This window comes from Anser anser, assembly GCF_964211835.1.
Source record: "Anser anser genome assembly, chromosome: 2".
NCBI classification, from domain to species: domain Eukaryota; kingdom Metazoa; phylum Chordata; class Aves; order Anseriformes; family Anatidae; genus Anser; species Anser anser.
The window spans coordinates 40045202-40068954 of record NC_139721.1 but is presented as its reverse complement, the minus strand read 5'-3'; positions in this window follow the sequence as shown (position 1 = coordinate 40068954).

Genomic DNA, 23753 nt, shown 5'->3' with positions numbered 1-23753 from the left:
ATAATTAGACAATTTAGCTTTTAAAGTACATATAGAGAGCAAATACATCAGTGCTTCCCTTTCCAGTGCGTTATCATTATTTTTATCATTTCTTTTTCTTTTTTATTTCTGGAATCTAGGACTTTTCACACATCAGGTGCTTTCTATCATTGTGTTCAAATCACATCTTAAAAGTCCTATTTCAAGCAGATCTTTATGGCTTATTAACTACAATGTATTTGTGCCACTTTAATTTTAATTGTGCATATGCAATCTGTGCAAAAGCTTCTCAAGGTAGGACACCACCTAACCACATACTTTCAGAAGACTGAGCAACAATGGTAAATAGCAATAATTATTTCTATTAGTGCTGGGAAAATGGTGAGGGTTAACAGTTTATTCAGAACAGAGACACAGAACTGTCTAATTTTGTAGCAGCACAAGACCACTTTTCTGAGGTTAGCGTTCAGAGGTTGGTCTCATGCTGGTCTTTTGACGGAAAGACTCTTTTTTGATTTATGGCTGAACAGGCACAAAGAAAGCATGTGCACAGTAACTTTCCATTGAAATTCAAGGGAGCTCTTAAAAATAATTTTGGAGAGGTTTAGGTGGTAAAGCTACGAACAGCTGCATTACTGACTCTATCCCATTCCTTCCTCTTTAATTTTCAGCTGATATAGAAATGTGGGAATTGTTATGCTAGAGATGCTGTGCAGTACTATCAACCACTATCCAGCAGCAGCAGTTTCAATGTAAGATTTAAGAAATTCTCAGCAAGTGCAGGTGGGGTGGGTGTCCCTCATCATTATATCTCCTCCTGATCCAATAAAGATTAGCCTATGCATGATTTTTTTCTGGGTATTTCAGTCAGGTTTTTAGGTTGTCAGACCTTATAATCATTTGAAAATCTTTTTAAATTCCTGATTTCTTTGTCTTTCTGCTGCTGTGAATTCCACCTCACAGGCTGCTGGTTCCAACACTCTTTTCTGAACTTTCTGTTCCTCTCCCTAGTACCATTGATTGTATTAGAGACAGGGCTGCACACTTGGTTACGGCATTATAACATCTGCAGCCTTTATCACCCCATTCTTATCTCTGTGGCATATCCTGTCTTTTATTGACTGCAGTCAGCAGAGCCTTAATGGAGCTGCAGTGAGAACCTGGCCTCTTTGCTGGGCTGATAAGGTTAATTGAGAATGCTCTAATGTCTGGGTAGTTCATGCTTTTCAACAGCCATGATTTTACGTTGCTTAACACTGTAATTCACTTGCCATCATTCATCTGAATAACTGAGGTCAGAATTCCTCCTCAGCCCTTTGGTTCCCCCAAGTCACTTCCCTCATCTTTTTCCCAGTGATCACTTTCCAAGTATATGTATATATAATAAACATTGCATTAACAATGTATTAACAAATACTAAACAAGCTGGTGTATCATATCCTAATCTTAACCACTGTTTTCGTGATGGCTTCTCCACCTGCTCTTCTCCCTGAAAACAGGGCACAGGAGGCTACAAGAGACTGCAAAGCAGCAGCTTTGATGAGGACAACACAAAGCCACCAGCCCTTCACAGTCACCTCTGAGAAAGGCAGCTAATGATGAGCAAAACAGGCTGCAAGTAAGGTAAGGTGCTACTTGTTTTCAAAATATGCTACTTTGCAGCATCATTGTGTCTTCAGTTTACACTGTAGGTATTGACAAGTTAGCAAAAAAAATAGCAAAATTAGCAAAACAAATCCATGCGCTCCTGCAGATACATTCAGATCCTTTCAAGGGTTTTAACGTGGGACTGAAGTTGATAATATTACGTTGCCTGAACCCATCTGATTTGACAAAATGTCAGGAGGCAGTGTAATAGAAACTTTGTTTAAATATCTATGACTATATTCCAGTCTTTATCAGGCTTTTCAGAGCAGTAAAAATGTATCATAATTTTTCTCACAGTACTGAAACTTTACCAGTATTTTCGAAAGCCTGTGGTTTGTGTTCAAGTATAAAACAGCTCGTATTTCCCTCTTGCCTAATGCTGACCTTACACTTAAACTGCATTCTGCACTATTGAACAGTAGGAGTGTTTCCTATAAGACTTGGAAAACCTGCATAGACTTGGGAAAACTACATTTAATCTTTCACATATAATAAAGCTCTCGGGAATCATAGCAGATAGTTTTACATGGAAACCTAATTGCATGAGCAACTACCCTGATCCTCCTGAACAAATAGGCATTCAGAAATATAACAGAAATGATTTTGATTAAGTTTGTCCAAGCTAAAGATACAAAAATCACTAACAAAATTATGTTATTATTATTATGAAGGATGAATAAATAAACAAACAAACAAACAAACAAACAAATAAATAAATAAATAAATAAAGCATCAATATATTTCACCCAACAGACAAACACTTATTAAACCTTTTTGGGATACATCAAAGTTAAGTTCACTTTTTGTTGCTTTCAAGCTTTTTCCATACAAGGGCACTTTCTACTTTCCCCCATCCCTCTTCCAGATGCATGAATATGCTGGAGAAGAGCTGTGCAGAATAGCTGCAGATTCACTGGAGGAAGGAAAGTTGGTTGTTCCAGGAATTTCATCCCAATTTTTCACATTAGAATTGTGATAAACTCCAGAGATATTCAAAAAATATTGGCACTGGCTTTTTAACCACTGGGCTGTTTGGGCTTGTAATGGATTGTCTGCGTTGCTGATGCAGCAGTTGTTGCTGGTCCAGGCAGTGCTTTCTACCGAGCTTCAGATCAGAGCAAGTGACTGAATCACACTGAGTTTATGCCTGCTTTCTTTAGCAAAGCAACCTTAATTTTAATCTGAGTAACAACTGTTCAGTCTGGGCATCTTAAAACAGTGTCTTAAGGAGGCTGGCATGGCCCTTGCTGTAAGCGGTGATTTTGGGGCAGCCAACACTGATTCTTTCACCTGCCTTCTCCTGCCTTTGCAAGCTGGCACGAGGGTCCTTTCAGCATGCATCAAGAGCAGTGCTGTGACTGAGTTGTGAAACACTTGGTGTAAGCAATGCCAGAAAAGGATATAAGCCTATCTGGAACATCTGAACATGGAACCTTTTCAAAATACCATATGACCCATGCTAGCCTATTGGGTTTACTACAATATTTTATTAAGACAGAAGAACAGATAATAGTTTTCTTGTTCTGGGAAACTGCTGAGTTTTTTAAATTTAGTGTTCATTCCCAAGCCAGGTCAAACAGTCAACACAGAAAATTTCGTCAACGTGGTAACCATTAATAATAAGAAAGAATGGGGTTCACTGAAATATTTGAGCATAGAAGTGGTTCATTTTTGTTTGATCATTGTATAATTCTTTTTTCTTTCCTTCAATTTCAATAAATTTGCCTAAATAAAAGCAACTGCAGCATGAACTGTTTGATTTTTTGTTGTTGTTTGAAAACAGAGTTCACTTCAATGCATACAGAATATTTTTACAAAACTGGGCCCATATGAACCGCATGATGTTCAAGTGCAAGTGCAAGGTGCTACACCTGGGTTGGGGCAATCCCAGATATGAGCACAGACTGGGAGAAGAACTCACTGAGAAGCAGCCCTGCAGAGAAGGACTTGGGGGATCTGGTGGATGAAAAGCTCGACACGAGCCAGCAGTGTGTGCTTGCAGCCCAGAAGGCCAACTGCGTCCTGGGCTGCATCACCAGAGGAGAGGCCAGCAGGGTGAGGGAGGGGATTGTGCCCCTCTGCTCTGCCCTTGTGAGGCCCCACCTGGAGTTCTGCATCCAGGTCTGGGATTTGGAGCGAATCCAGAGAGGGCTAAAAGATGCTCAGAGGGCTGGAGCACCTCTCCTCTGAAGAAAGGCTGAGAGAGCTGGGGGCGTTCAGCCTGGAGAAGGGAAGGCTCCAGGGAGACCTCATTGCAGCCTTTCAATACTTAAAGAGGTCTTATAAAAAAGGATAGAGAAGGACCCTTTACTCCGGTAGATAATGACAGGACAATGCGGAATGTTCTTAAATTAAAAGTGGACAGATTTAGATTAGACATTAGGAGGAAATTCTTCATTGGAAGGGCAGTGAAGCACTGGAACAGGTTGCCCAGAGAAGCTGTGGATGCCCCATCTCTGGAGGTGTTCAAGGCCAGGCTGGATGGGGCTTTGACCAAACTCTTCTAGTGGGTGGCATCCCTGCCTATGGCAGGGGAGTAGGAGTTAGATGATCTTTAGGGTCCATTCCAACCTGAGCCATTCTATGATTCTATGAAAACCCAATCCCAAAAGAAGAAATGTATTAAAATCAGTCTTTTTCCACAGACAAGTCTGACTTTTCTGAGTAAAAGATTTTGGTTTAAAAAAAAAAAAAAAAAGAAAAAAAAAGCAGATTTCACTTTTCTCTTTGATTGAAACTCACTGTTTGTCACATCTTGAATATAGTTTTGAAAATATTAGAGAGCTTTTATATCATTATGATTAAATCTGCTATTTTTCATTTGCATAAATATTTTAGCAACTGCTGTAGTTTCAATGGTTTTACATCAGTTTAGGACAGTGTGTCCTTGGGAATCCTTTTTATAAGCTTGTATAGATATACTTAAAACAGACACAGTAGAAAATGCATTGCCAATGTGTTTCATGACTATAGCAGTTTTACTACCATTGCATTTGATTAGGCTGGTTTATTCATTCCAGTTATCCTTTTCAAGGTCAAAAATCAGTCCTGCAACAGCTGTTTTCAGTGTACTTTCCTGCATGCTAACCTATACCCTCCCAATAACAACAAGTCAAATAAAGTGATTAACCATGCATAAACAAAATGGTGATGTATTATAATCACAGAAAGAAAAAGAAGTTGCTACTTCCTATAAATGTAAAGGGATGTGCTTTTCAATAAAGTGAAGGGAAAAAATGGCACCAGTCCCAGTTTTTCAAGGCTGTATGTATAAGGATCCATTTATCACCTCAGTGACAGAAGTTCTGGAACTCCTGTCATTAATGCTGAAGCAAAACACATTTGAATGTCATGTCAATAAATCACTTGCCAACTAGAGGATTGAAGGGTTTTACAGTTGTTAATCTGGCTAGTCTGGGAATAGAATTTACACACCACTTTCATTCATTACTAGGACAAAAATGAATCCAAATTATTGCTATCATAGAAAAAAAAGAGGGAGCCTCGGTGTCAAAGATGATTAGAAATGCAGAATATAGTTAAAGTAACATTGTTTAATAAGAAATGTATCATATTTTGATGAAGAGTAATGTGTTTGTTTTGCTTATTCTGTTATACACGTAACTGTGCAAAAAAAAAAAGACGACTTAACAGAAAGCTGAATATTAAAAAAAAAATAAAAATCATTGCCTAGTGCTATGTTTTATCAAGAACAGGCAAAACTAATGGGTACTGAAGCACATTCTGAAAATGAGCTAATCAAAGTTATTATTGGCAAAGGACGGGGAAGCGTTGCAGACTTGCAAGCCTGTAAGTTCAACATCTGTCAGCAGTTCCCTCTCTCCTATGAAATGGAGGTCAAACATCAGCACATCACCTTCCTGTAACTGTGTCAGTAAATCAAGAAGGGCATATGTGATTGGATGTCTCAGGCAAACACAACTGTTTCGGCATTACTATATTAGTTTATGCACCATTTATGTCTTTCAGTGTATATAATACAATTTTATACAGCAGAAGGCAACATCAGAGCAAAAAAGTAGAAACCAAGATAGCTTCTTCAACAAGCATTTTTATAACACTTCTGTTCTAATTAAAAGTAACAATGATCCTGATTTTCAAAACATGAGAGATTCAAATACCTTTCCCCTGCCCCTTAATGATACCCATCACCTCTCATTCGGAGTTAGGGAAACTTTGAGCACAAGTGCTCTCACAGAAGTTTTCATTTTTGAAATATGTTTTTCACTGAATAAATAAAACAATATGCCGGTAACCATCAGAATGGAGGCATAGTGGACAGAGAAAAGGAGAAAAAATATGTGAATGCCTGCAGAGCAATGCTATAGTTGTACAGATGTGGTGGCAAGCAGTGTGAGCATATTCTGAAGGTGTTATGTGCCAACTACTAATCTCTTGACAATTTCTACTTCCTCCTAAACTCACACTAAGGATAAGGAAGTTAGTCAAAGCATAAATGTGCATGTACTATCTACTTACTCCACTACAGTGGAGAAAGAGAGAGGGGTACACTATACCAGATAAGGTCCATGAGTTCTGGTATTTGCAAACCAGGCACTAGGGAGGCTCAGTGCTTTTTTGTCAGTCCTCTTCTACAGCAAAATACCAAGGTAGGGTGCTGATCTTGAATTAACATGTGACACAGTAAATGTACAAAATATGGAGTTGATATTGATAAGTGTCATCCATGCCAGCTTTATAAAGTAAAAATTGGGGAAAAAAATGGGTTCATCAAAGCTACCATTAAACTCAATGATATAGCTCAATTGGTCACGGAAGATTAAAGGTTCAGGCATGATAAATGGTTTCTGAATATTTATCTGTAATGTTGATGTTATACAAGGGAATAGATCAGGACTAGAATAATATCAGAGCAACAAACAAGTGTTTCTGAGCCATGCAACTTCCACCCAAGGCCTTCAGACTGGGAAAGTGTCCACACCAGCCAGAGCAACATGACAGTCAGAGGCTGAATAGGATTTCATGAATGAGCAAGGACTACTCACCCCCAAGGGAAGAGAAGAGCTGCTGGAAAAGGCAAATTGCCTCCTGGGGCATCCAGAGACACTGCCCCCATCCCTCTGGGATGGTGCTCTTTGCTCCTCATGCACAGACATTCTGCTTGGCAGGGGGACAGCCTTGACACCCTGCTTGTCAGTGACCCTAAAAATATTGAAAGGAGAGATTTCACTCCCCTTGGAGTGAAACAGCTTCTTGGGCTTTTTTTTTGCTTTTTTTTTTCTTTTTCTTTTTTTTCTTTTTTTCTTTTTTTCTTTTTTCTTTTTTTCCTTTTTTTTCTTTTTTCTTTTTTTTTTTCTTTTTTTTTTTTTTTCTTCCTATTTAAGTATAAGGCACAGCTTCCTCATAGTTAAGTTCATGAGATGTGGAAAAATTATCAGTGCAGAAGAAATTCTTAAAATCAGGCCTCATTAATTACAAATTCATGAGGTCTTCAGGGAGGGGAGTATGTCAGAACAGCTTACTGAAGAGAGAGTATCTTATAAATAAACATTATATTATACATATTCATTCCTTTATTGGTATATTATTTTTATTAACAGATCATATGAGAGAACAATGATTCTTGAGGGAGCAATTAAAAGGAAGGTAAGTTGTTACCAGATTTAAAAGACTATGTTAAACATACATTTGATAACACAACATGCTTAAAAATGTAGTGAGTAGTTCTGCTGAATTATTTCTTAGTACTTCTTGTGCCACAAAGAATACTGAAAATTTCTTGTTGTGTTGAGCAGAGATTAGGCTGCACATAATAGTCCTAACAAACTTCAGTTACACACTTGCAGCATAAGAGGATTTGGTGTAATTTCACAACTACAGCAGGGAACAGGTCTTTTCACCATCACTAACAAAATTTAACTTGCAGCACCCAGAACATTGTGAAAGGTTTAATCCCCTAAGAATTAGGCACTGTTTTTCAAATGCACTCAATGAAGTTACCTTCTTGGATAAACTGGCATAAACTGGAGTTCATTAATATGCTTCAAATTATATGCAGTTTTCCTTTGAGTTGCATGTTATAGTAATGAAAATTCTAAGAAAAGCTGTCATATTTGAAACGTTTACTGCAATTGGTATCAAAGGGGATGTTAATGACTGGAAATATGTACATGTTCATTTCGAGAGAGCAATTAAGTTTTTAGTTGAGTATTAATGCATGCTTGGTTTATGAGAGAAATTTCATAGAATCACAGAATATCCCAAGTAGGAAGAGACCCACAAGGATCACTGAGTCCAACTCCTGGCTCCATGCAGGACCACCCAAAAATCAGACCACATAGCTGAGAGTGTTGTCCAAATGCTTCTTGAACTCCGGCAGCTCAGTGCTGTGACCACTGCCCTGGGGAGCCCGTCCCAGTGCCCGACCCCCCTCTGGGTGCAGAACCTTTCCCTAACGCCCAGCCTGACCCTCCCCTGTCCCAGCTCCATGCCGTTCCCTCGGGTCCTGTCGCTGTCCCCAGAGAGCAGAGCTCAGCGCCTGCCCCTCCGCTCCCCTCGTGAGGGAGCTGCAGGCCGCCATGAGGCCTCCCCTCGGCCTGCTCTGCTCTGGGCTGAACAAAACAAGGGGCCCCAGCTGCTCCTCATACGTCTTGCCCTCTAGGCCCTTCATGATCTTTGTAGCCCTCTTTTGGACACTCTCTAAAAGTTTTATGTCCTTTTTATACTGCGGTGCCCAGAACTGCACGTAGTACTCAAGGTGAGGCCACACCAGCGCAGAGCAGGGCAGGACAATCCCTTCCCTCGACAGGCTAGCAGTGCTGTGCCTGATGCACCCCGGGGTATGGTTGGCCCTTTTGGCTGCCAGGGCACACTGCTGGCTCATGTTCAACTTGCCATCAAACAGAACCCCCCCCAGTCCCTTTTTTGCAGGGCAGCTCTCCAGCCTCTCGTCCCGCAGTCTGTACACATATCCAAGGTTGCCCTGTCCCAGAAAGTTCCCAAGGACGTCCAAGAGGCAGACATTCAATACTACAGAAGTGAAGTTAGCTCTCATTTTTGACCTCTGACTCACCCAAAGGCCCTTCTGTGAATGGTGAGCGGATTGAAGGGAGGATGAATGTGATGGCACATAGCTCTGGACAAGCAGAAAGCATTTTAGAACAACCTAGATTTAGCTGACAGCTTTTTGGAGGGTGCTTAGTACAATGCTCATCACCCAGTTGTAATGGCCTTTAACAGGCATACATTTACTGCTGAGGTTTTCATTTTAGGCTGTCTCTGTTATGAATAGAGAGAAATAGGCACTCTTAGATGATGGCAGTTCATCTGGCCTATTTTAATGGATTGCTGAGAAGGGGGTGAATTGTCCAGAAGTGCATATTCCTTGTCAGAAGAATTTGTACTTTGGTGAAATGAAACCTACCTTTCCTCTCAGCTTTGGGAAGAAGAGATTCCTAAAGAGAAGCCCATTGTGGAAAAAGTGTGGATGGCTGTGGGTTGGTTATTTGTTTTAGTGGCTTTGACCATTATTTAAGCCTCTGCTGAGTAGTGCATGAGTATTATGTTTGATGATGACAGAAAGCATCAGATTCACTGCGTGTGCTGCACAGATGGTCCACAGTAAACCTGATTGTGTCACATCCACTGTGCACAAAGAGACCACTTGTACCGTACATATGCAGGAGTTTTGATGCCTTCCAGAAACATCAGACTCATCTCACACATGCTGAAAAGTTGATCCAAACGAAGCATGAAACTTGTGATGAAGAAACTATTCCAGCTTGTTTTTTGCTATCCTTAAATCCTGGGCAAATGTACACTCCTCAAATTCCACCATACGGCTCTTCCAGAGATCCAACAGGGCATATGTAGGGAAATCGAGACACTAGATAGCCCTACCATTACTGTTATTAGGACAGCAATACTTCAGAGGGATCAGAGAGCTAAACTACCATGACAGCAGACGCTTGGTGTAGCAGAGCTGCAGAAGGCTGTGTCATTGCAGGAAAAATGCTTTGAGGATTGATTTAATCCAGGGTCTTAACAAAGGGCATGCTAGAAAGTCATGTAGAAATCCTGTTCAAGAGTGAAATTTCATCTCATATTTGTCCCAAAAGAATAATGTTTTTAAAAAGTTCTGCCATTATCATTGAATTTAAATAACTTTTCTGTCAGCTAATCAATTTTTAGTGTTCTAAATCTGGCTGCTTTTCCTCAGTTATACAAATATTTTGCATCAGTTCCGAGAAAAAAAAAAATCCAAAGCATTAAACATTATATATAGTGCTACTATTTTAACTTTATAGTTAAAAAGAAGAAAATAAGCCTTTTTTATTATTATTATTTTTTTCTAGATGACAGTTTCTCCCCATCTTTTGACCAGCTGCCGCTGATAATATGTCACCAGAAAATGTTCTGTTTTCTGCAGTTTTGTGCAGTTCAGGAGATGTATACAGTGGTAAATCAGCATGAGGCTCCCTGACACTCTAGACTGTTTAAATTATACACATGTCAAGTATTTTGGGCTATCAAGTGTTTTATGATATACTAATGTATGACTGTATAACATCAATAAGCTCTCATCTGAGATTCTATGTTCTGTTTTGGTCAACTACCAAAAGACTAAAACTTTAAAACCAGTTTAGTTAATTAAAGGAATGCAATCTTGTTCATCTCAAAGCCAGTCATGCATCTATGTGGATTTTGTCAGTGTGTCTAGTGGAAATAACTCTATATGGCTAGGTTTATGAGTGAGAGGTGAAGAAAACCTCATTGACCAGCTTGTGGCTTGGGACACTCTTTTGGAACCTGGAAAAACTGAACTGGGTGTTTTTTCCTGCTATAAGAGCACTTCAGGAGAGTGCTTTAACCATTCCACTGAAGTATACAATGGAGTGTGTGAAGAAAGAGTGAAAGCCAACAAAATTAGGTTTTATGTGGTCCTTAAAGACATGCTGGATTAAGGCAAAAAATTCTTGTTCAATCAAGAAATTGGGCTTTCCCTTGCCTGAAGAAGGAACAGAAATGTAATTTTTTGCTTTACTCTGTGAATGATGCTCACAGCTATCTGAATATTCTATTCCTTTAATTTTTTAAAGGTGTCCTGATTGGAAATGAAAAGTTAATAATTTTGGTGTTTCTTGTTCGTCATTGTGAAAGCAGGTAACAAAATTCACTCATTTTGCTTCAAAATATTCTTTCAATTTATTTGACTCGATAGTGCCAAAAATTTAGCCAAACTTAATCAAGTAAACCAAACAATGAATTATGATGGACCTTGACAGATTTATGCCTGGGATTTTATGATGTGCTTGTGACAGCAGTGACCTTTCACAGAACCGTCAAAGTGGGGCTTCACACTCCTGTATTTCTTTTACTTTTCTCTTCAGGGTTTCTTATTGCCAATGTGAATAAGAAGAGGAAGCTGAAATTCAACTTGCAGTGTCCATAGATAAGGATTTATTTTTTTTTTTAATTATTTTTTTTGGATGAGAGAAGCAGTATTGAAGAGTGACTGAGGAGTTGGTAGCCATGGGAACCAGGCTAATGCTGGTATCTTTGCCTAAAGGAATCAAACCTCTCAAAAGTCTCAGAAATATTTTTGTGAGAGCAACAGCAGCAGAACTGGCAACAGGAAGAACAGCCTTGAATGCCCTACCAGTAGCAACTGAGAATGTCAGAATTTTGGAGGACTGTGACTGTGATTTAGGAAGAAATCTATAGTATATGCAAGAAAATTGCAGTAAATAAAAAGAAGAGCTACAGAAGACAGTGTGAGGCAGCTGTTGGGAACACGGGTTTGAATGTAGGAGGGAATGACTCAGTCCTCAATTAAGTGAGATGTGCAGGCACGAGTGTCACTTGCATGCGTATGGAATGGAAATGGTGTCCCAGCTTAGAAAATGAGGTCCACAGATTTTAACCCTTGTAATGGAAATCAAACTCAAAGCAGATTTTTTCTTGTTTAATACAAAGAGATAAGATCTTTGGAATTCCACACAGCTCCTATCTGGAAATGTCATCATCTCCAAAGTCTGAATAAAGGGACACCACAGAAGTGTTTCGTCCCAACTAAACTACAGAAACATCAAGCAGCACATAGTGATGCGTCCGTCACCACAGTAAGGTGGCAAATTGTTTCATAGCTCTTTTGGGATAACGACATCTCTAGGCAGATGGGATTTGGCCAGGGAGCCCACTCAGAGGAGTTTGATCTCAAAGCATTGCCCCACAGCATCTCCTCCTGCACAGGGCAAAGACTCACACCAGCACCTCTCCCTGTGTGGGTGGAGAGTCAACACCATTCCTTCACACTAGACCCCACTGGTGCCCAAAACTGCTCCTGACCTGACAGCAAGAGCAGATGGGGATGCGTAAAAATGAGAACTTAAATCTAAAATTCCCCGCTAAAAGCCTAACAACAGTCTGATGGGGGTGAGGCTGAACCTCTGATCCCACAGATCAAAGGGACCATCTCAGCTGTGTGGAACTGTGCTGAACCCTGGCCAGCATGCTCAGGGCATTGCAGAGCTCAGTTTTTTGTGCTCCTATTCAACAGTGCACTGCGTGAGAAAATCCCCAGCTTTCCCCCCAGCCCATATGTTATCTAATATTTAAATGTAGCTATGGGTTACTTGGAGGAAAAAGACCTACGTTTATACATGTGCTGTTCTATAAAACAGCTTAAATCCTCAGGAGCTGCTAGCAATAGTCTAAAAGGTATTCACCCAGACAGACGTCTCACGGGAATCTATTTTTAATGCAGATCAATAGAAAATATTCTGGGAAGCAGAAGCAACCTTGAGAGCTGTCCTCTCGGTGGCATACATATTTTGAAAGACATGGAGTTTCTGAGATTTTAACGCAGCAGCTTCTGAAAAATGCTATCTGGAAGGAGCAGTTAAGATATGTAAAGGTGGCATTTGTTGGAGGCACAGATCCAAAAAGGGGAATTTCTGGGAGGAAAAATCTGGTCAAAATCCAAGAGTCTGCGCCAAGCTGTTTTAGCAGTATTCGTGGCTCCTTTGTGAGCCTGATGAACAGTTACTGTGTGATCAAGTCATGAAACTTCCCTTCCCTGAGCAAGTGGTAGGTATTTCACATCACAGCCATGCTGCAAAGCTTTATTCATTAATATTGGAAATCCTTACTTGTAAGTGTTTAAAAGAGTGAAAAGGAGTTGCTTTTATCTACAAAGAAAAGTTTCTCTCCTTTGTAAGCTGAAAATTTATTATGTGTATATAAATTCTACTCAGTTTTCCAAGTACTCCTCCTGTGCTGCATGATATTTTAAGGATATATCAATTTTTAGTACCAGATAAATATTATGTCTTTTTTAGCTCCTTTTCTATATGCGTTTAGCCTTTTTTTGGTTAGGCTCCAGACACAAAACAATTAGAGTCTGCAGTATTTCCACCGTTATTAATGCTACAATAACTTGGAGTAGTACCTGAGAAAGAACACAGAACCTTTTTTTTTTCTTCCTTCAATAAATAATATTTTTACATTTACATACCCATTTATCTTTATCATTACTTCCGAAGAAGCCAGTATTCACTAACAGAAATTATTTTAAAACGTGTCATTATGGTACAGCATTCTTTCTGTGCGGAAGAATTGAAATTGCGATCACTTTCATCTTCAGGTGTTAGTATAAGGAGATATCACTGCTTTTTTATTTTTATTTTTTTAACAAACTATTTTGTCTGAGAGTTTCCATAAAAAACAGCAGACTAATGTCTTAGTTTGGAAAAGAAAGTAAATATCTCAGTTAAAAATGTTTTTAAAAAATGAAAAATCCTATTAAATCCAGCATCTTGCAAAATATATGTTTCTTTACATGATTTCTTTTATATCCTGAATGCACAGTGAATGTAATAAACCACTAAGGTAACTTAAATTCAGTAGAAAAAATAGTTATGTGCTTAACTGCAAGTATATGAAGTATACAATTTGGGTATTATCTGTGAGGTCACTCACAAGTCTGACCAAAAACATCTGTTTAAGTACTTTACTGAATCAAGATTTTGAGAAAATTACTGTTGCATCAGAGAAATGGAAGTCTCAGTGACAGAGCCCTACTGTAGTGAATTTAGCATAAGTTATATTGCTGACAGAAATGCTTTCTACAATGCTTGTACAACAATAGGCAAAGAGCAATGTATTTTCTTCGTGTTTTGAAATTTGATGAATAAGTCCCTCCTCCTCTTTTTGCACTGTAATTACCAGCCACAGACATAAATTTGACCATTCTTATGTTTGTTTGTTTGTTTTTCTCTTAATAGTTCAGTCCAATGTAAGGTAAATGTTTATATTTTAGAGGCTCAAGGTGAAAAGAGAAAGCCAATAAAAAAGGGAGGAAAAATAAATTTGTTTGGAGAGGGATGAAGATTCCCAGGAAAAAGAGGGACAAACTGAAATCTTAGCAATATCTGGAGAGAGATGAGGGGAGTAGAGAGAAACTACAGCTGAGATATTGTCAGGAAGAAGCTGAAAAGAGTCTTAAAAATGAGGATAAGGAAGTGTGAATTTTATAAGGAAGATATATAGGGACTCTGGTGAGTGAACCCAAGTGTCAGGCGTAGTTTATTTGAGAAGGTGTACAGTATATCGGCTAAAGAAAGAGAACAGGACAGTTAGGAAGAGCAATAGGAAGTGGTTAATACCAGTTATGAGATGATCAGTATTAGATTTTTTTTTATCACATACCTACAAAAAAGTTTTTTTTTTTTTTTATTTTAAACATTCCAGGGTAAGTAAAATGACTTAGTGAAAGTTGCAATGTGAGAAGCAGAATAAAGTGAGAAAGATCAAAGCTAACACTGAGCTTCAATGTTGCGGAGAAAACTGGTGATAGAGAAATGGGGGAGGGAAGTCATTTTAGGAGGAAATATGAGAAGCTCCATTGTAGACCTGCTCTATTTTGGGAAGCAATAGGACATCCAAGAGAAAGGTGTGGAGAAACAGTTGTAGGGAGATTATGCTCAGAGGGAGAAAAATGGTTTTGGATTGGAGGGTCAGAAGCACCAAGGTGAGAAGGAGGAGGAGAATGCACCAGGTCACAGCAATGTGGGGTGTGAATCCGGAGATGCCAAGGGAGCCACCAAAGCCCCCAGAACGAGTGCTTCTAAGAACATGTAGCTATTGAACGAGCAAAGTGATCGCATTTTTGATGGAGGGATGCTATCAAAGCTGCAGTACTTCCCCTCCAGAGGGAGGCCGAGAGTGGAGAAGAAGGTAGAGAAGTAGGACTTGGGGAATGCAGGAGCCGAGAGAAATAAAGGCACCAACTAGATCCAGACCAGAATGAGTCACACAGAAGTATGAAGAAGACGAGCAATGAACTGAAATCTGAGGACACTGCGATACAATATGAAATGACGAGAAACCCTTTGCAAGATGGACAGTTTTAAACTTTCCTCCAAACAATAATACCTGCTGTAGGACAAGGAGGTGTTCATCTAAAATTATGGCTTTTTGCTCCACATCCTGCGTGGTATTCAGCGTGTATTTAATGGGATGTGTTGCAGTTCAGCCACAGGTACAAAGCAAATGATGCATTTCTTTGCTTGAGGCCCTCATTATGCTCTGTAAACAATCAGAATGTAGATTTATTCCCAACTCACTGATTTTCTGCTGTCATTGAAAAGCATGAGGAGCACATTAGAAAGAAAGCGCTAAGATACTGATTATCTATTTCTTCAAGCCAAATTGGTTTAGGTTTCTCCAGGCCTCCTAGCAACAGCTTTATTATTATGGAGTTATTTCCCCCCAAATACTTCTAAAACAAGTATCAGATTAATGTTTCAGATAAGAAGAAAGTATATTCATTAACTCTCAGAGCTAGTTTATTGAAACAGGAGCTTTCAATGAAGCATGCAAGTATGGTTTCATTTTGATCTGCTGATTTTTCTTTCTTCACATTATTGAACAGTGAATGTTTAATGATGGTCTATATAATATAGTCACACTATAAATGAAAAAAAAACCTTGTTAGTGAACATTTTACAAATTATTTGCATATTCCATTTATTATTTTTTAATCTAGCTGCATATATGACTCATAGTATGCACATGCATCACTTTTGTTTACTTACAAACCAGATATACTGTATATTATGTTGGAAATAAATTTATATGTGAAGAATTTGTTTCGCTGTATAACAATTGCAGTTTCTGTTGTTTACAACTTTATAGAATTCAGATTTCTTATAATTTCCCAGCAGAATTATGGTATGCTATGAGAACTGCATTAATCTCATAAATACCTCTGTTTTGTTTCATAGTAAAATTTTCAGAATTTGTCATTTTACTTGGACTCATACCTTTTAATATTTTTTTTTTTTTAATTTCCAAGTAGGAAACCTACCGTGCACCTCACTTACACAAGCAGCTTATACACCTACGAGTCAACGAGTCTTGGGCTCACATGGCAGTTTCTGAAAAAAAAAAAAAGAAAAAAAAAAAACAAGTTTCTTCAAGCTTTGAAAGACAATAAAGGTGAGTATATTAACTGCTGTTGTATAAAGCATTACTTACAGTCTTGTGATTAAAAGATACAGAAATGAGCACCTTCTCCATTTCCTGATTTCCCTGCCATGCTACAGCTACAATTTTTGAGAAGGGAAACGGGGTTGCTCTAGTTCTTCTGGGGACTTTGTGAAGAGAGAGAAAACAAAGAGGAAAGCAAAGTATCAACAGGGTTTCTAGAGGACGGGGCTGTAGAGGTAGGAACTGTTATATCCGTACTGTGACACTCAGGTGCTGCTGTGGGTAAAATACAGGAGGCCAACAGTCTGGCCTGTGAAGTCTTTTCATTGCTAGAAATCGTGCTGGTAATTACAGAACATGACTCCCTTGAAGGCAGAGCTGGTTTATATCTGATTAACTGTGTCCTCAGAGATTGTTTTCTGTTTTTTCCTTCAAGAAACAAAAACTTGTATGGTGTCCCAAGGTAGCCCTGCATTCCTTGTGCAGTCAAATGCACTCCATAGCCCATTCTGGTGAAATGAGACTGGGCAGAAAAAAGTAACACAAAAGTAGTACGAACCTGTGTAAAAATTAAATGACGTTTTGTTTTCTTTGAACACACAGTGTTTCAAGCAGATTTGCATTTAGTGCCTTTTTATGACCGGACTTAACTCAGGTGGACACAGTTTCCGTCATTCTTCCTTTGACTGGCACGTATAATGGAAAAGACTTAATATTAGAAATACAGATTATATAAAGTCAGCAAACCTTCTTGCACGGCCAATGGTGCAAAATTCTTTGAAGTTTAAAAAAAAGGAAACCCTTCAAAACGTCAAGTTTGCCATCTGGCAAGAAGGTTGAGAGAATACACGGAGGGAATAGATGCTTTCCTATAAAGCCACACGAGGCCTAAGAGGATAGCTGTTTATAATATGCAATTTGTTATGAACGGCAGCAATCTGTAGGATGTGGGACAGTGATTCAGAAAAAAAAAAAAAAAAGGTTCAAACTCTGGACTAGCTGCATTTTGAATATCCTGTATCATTAGCAAAAGTAAACTTCGAGTTAAATACACCCTAAATCTACAATATAATAACAGAAAAAGAAAGTTTTTTTTGTCATAACTTAAAAAAAAATAAAAAACATTATTAAGATTGTTTTATTCCAGTGAATGCACTCAAAGAGAAGAAAAAATGGGACAAGGTGTCACGAAACAGAAGGAAATATATCAGCTACTGTGCTGAAGTCAATGGCCAGTTTTGATGTTTTCATTCTTCTTAACCAGTGCCACAGCAATAGGACAAACCACACCCTGTGATGCGCCATCCACTGGGATGGCACCATGGCAGGGTCACACGATGGCAAGAAATTCCTCATGGACTGGACTCCCTCTTATCAGGAAAGCAAAAATATATTTGATGCTTGTAAACTCCTTCATTCTTGAGATGTCTGCCTGCGGTTTGACTGAACCAACCAAAATCCAGTGTCCCCAGAACAGAGGACACATAAAAAAGGGTGAAGACAATAGAAGTCCCATTAGTCTTTAACAGCTTCATGAACTTCCCTCTGACCAGCTGGAAGACACCGCTCTGCTTACAGCACCTTGCTCTGGGCTGCATGAGCACGGGGAAATACTAAAAATATGTAGTTTTCATTACTTATAATCAAAAGGGAGATCAGTTCAATAAATATGGCAATACTTTAAAATATCAGAAAGGGAGATTTTTACTGTAACAAAAAAAAAAGTTATTGGGCAATAATCTTGTTCACAGAAACATTTATGACTTACAGCTTCTGCTCCCTCTTCTAACTGGCAAGAGGCTGGTGTTTATAACCACAAACTGTGTTTGATTTGTCGTGGGGCCTTGGACCAGCACTTTGTAACTCGGACCCCTATCTTGACAAAACTATTTTGTTTCATTTTCTTTTAGTAGGGTATCAAGTCAAGGCACAAAACACAGTAAGAGCAGAATGTTAATTCCTTTTTGCTCAAGAAAGGGAATAATTAAAGCACCAACAAATGTTTGGCGCCTGCTTATTAACCAATCCCATACTATATGCTTTACGCTTCTCAGAATCCCACTGGGGAATAAACGGGATGCACTCAACGGTTGCACCAATGTTTCCTGCCCAGTATACTTAAAGCCATTCTAGTGAAACAAAGTAGATGTTGCTATAAATCAGCCTCCAATGTATTGAAAAGGCAAAGGACAGAGCACATCGTTCCCCACGTCCTTCGCTTGGACCGTGCAAACCCGAGCTGTCCCTTGGTGGCACGAGGGCCCTGCACAGCCATGCCTAGCATGGGGGGACCAACAGAGCCCACACGTGGAGTCCCCAAAAGTTATCGAAGTGCTAGGGACTTTACAAAGACTCAGGATTCCTTTTGCCCCCTTTTTACGTGGAGACTTTTATTACCTAGGTACTCAAGTTTGCTTCTGCATTATTGAAAATACATATTGTAGAACAGCAAACAAGTAATGATTTATGATTGAGTCAGAAGGTTTTAGCAACACAGTTTTGTCACTTTCTTTTATGAATAAAACATATTAAGAACAGTTTGGTAAAACTAAGTAAGGTAGAATACAATATATTAAGGCATATAATAAATAAAAGTCAGAAACTTTAATAGGGAAGAATATTTGTTTATTTTTCTCCTTGAAATCAGCTGTATGCAGTCTTCTTACCTATTTTACCTATCTCTGAAGAAACTTTCCTTGGTGCAGCACTGAAGCTATTTAAAGATGTATGTACCTCTTGAATATATGCTTAAATTTAAATCTGCAACATTAACAACAAATAATAGCCAAATAGCTAAATGTGTTCTGCCTGTATGTTTAATAGATTATGAATACTGCATGCACCTGGTCAAAATTCAAGGAAATGCTTGGGCAGTAGTGGAAGTCTATCACTGAAAGCATGAACTAAAAATTAATTAAGTTTGAGGCATCTCTGAAAAGGGATGCTGTTCTGCACTGAGGCTGTACTTGGTATCTGTAATAAACACTGCAGAATTAGGAATTATGATTGTAAGTAAAGTCCCATGCATGGTCAATAACAATGTGTCATTAAATATTGCACAGTGGGTTTGGTGCGGCTGTGAATTGTATTAAGGCTTTTGCAACAGGTTGTAAAACACACAAAAAAAGAATCTTTCCTCACATGCACCAATAGTTCCCATCATTTCATTCAAATAAAATCTCCTCTTTGCTAATTGAAAAATGGATGATGACCCAGGATATGGTAACTGTAATAAAACATCTTCCACTTGAAAAGATGGGAATTACATTAAGAGTAATCCAGGAATTCTGGAAAAGAAAGAAGAAATCTCTTTCTTTCTTTCTTTCTTTCTTTCTTTCTTTCTCTCTCTCTCTCTCTTTCTCTCTCTCTCTCTCTTTCTCTCTTTTTTCTTTCTTCATTTTTTTTGTTTAATGGCCTTTTTGTTGTAAGCTTTATTTTAAGTTTCTGTAATATTTCTATAATGCTATAATATGCCTCTGCAGAGCATTCGTGTCCTCATGAAAGCCTCTTTTATAGTTATTTTGCACATGCTTTTAAAGATAATTCCATAAGTCATTGCCATTTCTGCCAAATAATCTATCTGGTGTAAAATAAATACTTTAATTGTTTCACATGACAGACAGTTAAGCAGTATAATACTCCCTTATTTAATTTAGTGTATAATACTCGTGTTAAGTACCTAGCTGTGTGTGGTGCCTTCTACCCAAGATCTCCCTGCTATTTACAAACTTTATCATATCATATTTTTGCAGAGGCCATGTGAACCGAGGAAATAGCAAATATTTATTCAACACCAGGAAGAGTAGTACAGAAATCTTTTTTTCCACTTACAGCTGTGAAAATGCTAGCATATGTTTTTTGGAAGCTCTTTGGCACCTGTGGCTGCCCAGGAAGCGGAGCTGGGTGCAGTCACTGCCCTGTGGTACCCAGCCTTGGCTCCATCCCCTTCCAAAAATTTAACGTGTGTCTTTTTCTGGTATAGTTGAGTAAGTCCTATGAACAGACAAGTACAAAAGGCAGGCCGTTGATGTTTCAGTTCCAAAACACGATATTAAAATGCTGTATTTTTTTCCGATGGATGGGCACTGTGGTTCTTCCATGATTCATGATGCCTAAACATGCTGACGCATACTCTTCTCCTGTTACTATGTTCAGCGTGTTGAAAAAGTGTGATGTTTTATCTGACAGCTCTTGTACGTAAAAGTGCTGTTTGAGGGTGATAATGAGACCACCACATGGGAGCTGAAGCTCTGCTTCAGCCATTGAACTGTCCTGGGAGCCTCCCAGCTCTCCTTCTTCTGGTTTTCTGACATAAAATATTTCCTTTTTGGAAAATACTGCAGTGACTTTATAGATTTGTGCCCTGCTAGATTATACATTTCAAAGAAAACAAGGGGCAGCGTGTAGAGAAAGAACACAGCATAAGTACATACCACCTCACAGCTTATTGCTCTCATCACCGTTTCTGTTCTACAGATGACTAACAAAGAAAAGCAAAATGTCTGAATGGAAATACAGTCATCAGCTTCACTGCAGTCACTGAAAGAGGCCCACGAGTTCATTCAAATGTCTTCCCTTGCATAACGCTTCTATTGCTGAAATAACGGCATTGTTCCTGCGGTGGTTAAAGATAATATTTGTCTTACAGTGCGACTTCGTCGCCATCCAAATTGCTTCTAAGCTGCATATACCCGCTGCCCCACCCACTCCTGCTCTATATTTTAAGTCTTTTCACAGATTTCTTGTTAACCTTCAAAACAGGCTCTCTCACAATCAATGGGACTTCAGCGCACACTTGTTTTGCAAAACCAAGTCCTTATTGTCTAGAGTGCTGGAATCATTTTTGGTTGTACGCTATAAATCAGAGGAAGTTTGCAAATACTTTCTTCTCAGATTTATTTTTTTTCTTCATCTGCAATGCTGTGATTGCTTTCATCCTCGAATTCTCTCCTGCCTTCTTGCAATTCTACATTAGTTTTGATCCATTTGTATATTTACATCATCTCTTTCAATCAATCTTCTCCCATTTGCTCTATATTAGCTTTCTTCTGATTGCTTTTTCTACTTTTTTTGGTTATTCGTTTCTCTCTTCTGTATTCTTCCTGTATCCCCTTTCCCTTCTTTCAAGCTAACAAATGTAGACTGTATTCACAGACTGTTGTGTTTCTTTTTTGTTTTGTTTTGTTTTTAAGAATAACATACCAAAGTCAGAACACAGCTATTACTTATGCCTGATGTCAGTTATTCACCGCTTGTCACTTCGAATGCGTGCGTCCCCGCAGAGCCTCCACTGACACTCTGGCCCAGAGTATAACATCCTTACCACCACATTTCAAAAAATAACAAAATCTTTTCATGTCTGAGCTGAAAAAGAAGCTCTCAGATTAGCCAGCACAGAAAGGGACACAATCACCACCCACCCGCACTATATAAGTGCGGGCCACGTAACTTCCAGCAGCAGGAGCTGGTAACAGTGGGGGTGGCGAGCCCCTTCTGAGCACCTCCAATGCAGTAGCTTGGGTGGATATTTTCTAATCTGTCCCTGCCAGGCAGAGGAACGCTGCGGGTGAGTACCTGGGCAGGAGGCACGGCACGCTTGGGGTTAGACAATTAATAAGGCCGCCTTGTATCGAGCTGCTCCTGGTGGAGAATCCAAGCGAGAAAGAAAAAGCAAGCTATGGAAGGTGAGATAGCTTCATGTTCTGCAAAACCGTTTTAAATAAGCCCTCTCTGACTGTCTAACTGAAGAGGGGCATCACCACGACTTGCCCAGGATCCTGGCACCATCTGGGTCACAGGGAGAGTGTGGAGCCTCGCTGCCAGCTCTGGGCCAGTGGGGAAGTCAAACTTCTCATGCAGCCTAAAACCATTGGCTTTCTGCACCCCTCTTCCTGCAGACTGGAAAAAAAATAAATGGGAAAGAGGTGATTCAGGGCAGGAATTCTTACAGGTGACTTCTTGAGAACGGGGCACCTGTTCCTTCAGATGGTGTTTTAATGAAATGAAGATAAAAACAACAACAAAATTGCACATATAAAGGCAATATGAGGTTTCGTGTGTCTGACCTTACACAGCCTTTAACTGAGATTTTGGCTCATTGCATCAGTCAGTGTGTTACTTTGATTGCAAGAACTTCAGTATAACTGGCTTGTCCTCATAAAATTGTACAAATATAATAGATACCATGAGATAAACATTATGATTAATTTATCTTTATTTTGACATAACATAGTTGTTTAAATAATAAGTAATTCATTTCTACATATAAGTCATTTCACGCTCATGTTTTAATAGCCCTTCCTTTATCCTTACCATTCCTGAGATCCTTGTAAGGCTGGCCTTCTTTTCTGAGGAAATTAAGTAAATGCATCTTTAGAAAGGACTATAGCAAGCTTTTTATTTTTATTTATGTATTTTTTCCAGAAAAGCAAACACTGCTGTCTGGATCAATGCTGTAGCAATCCAAACCATTTTAATTGTTGAGAACACAAGGTGTGCTGCTCTGTTCTATTTCCCATGCTGTTTCTGAGCTAATGCTGCAGTTCAAGATATGAAACAAAAATAGATCTGCTTTAGCAATGGTGAGAACCTCTCAGCTTCTGGCTTTATTCGCAATTTGGCATCTGCACTGTAACCTGGTCACACTTGACAATATTGACCGACCTCTGCTCATCTTGAATGCTGAAGCTCCTGGTAATTAAAGGAGAAAGCCATGCAACAGGCGATAAATGACTTCCATAGTGCCTCTCCCGTGGTGTTTATTATGTCCTATAGGAACTGCTGGATCTTTCTCTTCCCCTTTCTGATCCAGCCCTCCCTTGGTACCATCACTCCCCAGGCTGCCTTGATTAGCTGAGGAAAAGAGACGCCTGCCCTTGTGTTCAAGAGCTGTGCAACAACCAGAGAGCTGCACTGGGACGTGAACAACACAAGCAGGGTGGTGGCTTTGCTATGGGCAGATTTTTCTTCGCAGTTTAGTGTCATCACATTTTATATCTGTTATTGATTCTGTTATTATGCGCTGTTCCCTAATGCAATCATTACTGTGCTCCTGCATTCCTCTGGTAGGATAACGAGAAATGTGATGCTATGTGGTTTCAGTCCTTATAATGAGAACAAGGCAGCTCTCCTCACATACAGAATTTGTAATTACAAAGGACTATACTGTGTTACTGGCAACTAATTAGAACTCTCTGCTGAAATGACATTTCTTTATTACATATCATTAACAGAAAATGTCAAAATTAGCATGATAGATGTTTTTATATGAAAACTAGGCCCACTTTTGTAAGTGAAATCAACAAAATTACAGCACTTTGTAATATAACTATTTCAAATATCAGTATGAGTATTTTAAATATCAGTATTTTAAGATATGTTATCATTGTTAAAGAGATAGACACGATTTTTTGCCATACAAAAATCATAAAAAGGGAATTCTTGCTTTTAAAAAGGCCAATGATGATCAGTTTTGTCCTCTGCATTTTATGCAGATTAAATAAAATTTAAAAACAAAAACAAAACACGCACAAAAAGATGAAATGCCGGGGGGGGGGGGGGGGCACTGAAATCACAATATTAGGCTCATAGCTCACTGTGTATTCCTAGAGCACAGGGCACACATTAACTAATTTACTCTCCTCCTCTGTGAAGAA